Below are 1,063 nucleotides of genomic sequence, written 5' to 3' on the forward strand. Positions count from 1 at the left end.
AAACACAAATGAAAATGAAAATGAAATGATATTTTATTAATTTTAAAAGCAAGATGGGACTGACATGCAAAAGAAAATGTTCAATGGATAATCATAGTGACACATGGTGGGCACCAGTTGGCGGTCTCAAGGATGTGAAATTAACGGTAGGCTATCGATTTATCCACATTGGGTGGCTCACGAAACATAAACCAATAATCCTCTAAAAGTCCTGATTGTACGTGACAGCACAAAATCAGCTGTTTTTTCATTAATTTCTCTTCTTCTTAAAAAATGGCGAAAATAACGCCGGCGTCGCCGGCGACCAACTTTGCAAAATTGTTACCTCGTGACGGACTTTTTCTCAACGGATCATGTGGAATCGACTCATCCGCCGTTCTCGGTGAGATTTCATTACTATATATATATATATATATACCTCAAAAATTTGCTTCGCATCAATAAGAATATTTTTCTGGTGTAACATTCTTAATTTTCACTGCAATTGTTTATAGTAGAGATATGGTAGAAAAATCCTTCTTGAGTTTACAACAACAATGAAGCATTAAATGTTGTTTTTCTTCCTACTTCAGTCTTTGGTTGCAACAAAATTGCAACTAGGCATGTTTTTTTTGTTTTGTTTTTGTTCCTCTCTTCTTTGCTTTGAATAAGAAAAGTTAGAAGAGTTAATTTTGATAAACCTAAAACGAGAAGGATTACGATATAAATCTTAAGTAGAATTTACCATTTAATATTCATGACTTGCAATGGCAGGTAGTTAAGAACATACATATACATATAGTTAAGATGACCATCTTTATTGACGCTGATCACATTTTAATCTCATTCCATCTTATAATTGATGTGGTGTTTAACTCTGATACCAAATAATATAAATCTTGAGTATAAAACATCCTTAATAACCGACTTGCAAGAGAAGAGAGGCTAGTAACTTATATATATATATAATTAAAATCGTGCTTAAGTTATATGGGACACTTAGAATCGTAACAAATTGATGACACTTTATTTTGTGATTAGTGATTAACATAGACATGGAAATATAGTTAAACACATGTTATTT

The sequence above is a fragment of the Corylus avellana genome, chromosome ca2 (assembly GCF_901000735.1).
Source record: "Corylus avellana chromosome ca2, CavTom2PMs-1.0".
In the NCBI taxonomy this organism is placed as follows: domain Eukaryota; kingdom Viridiplantae; phylum Streptophyta; class Magnoliopsida; order Fagales; family Betulaceae; genus Corylus; species Corylus avellana.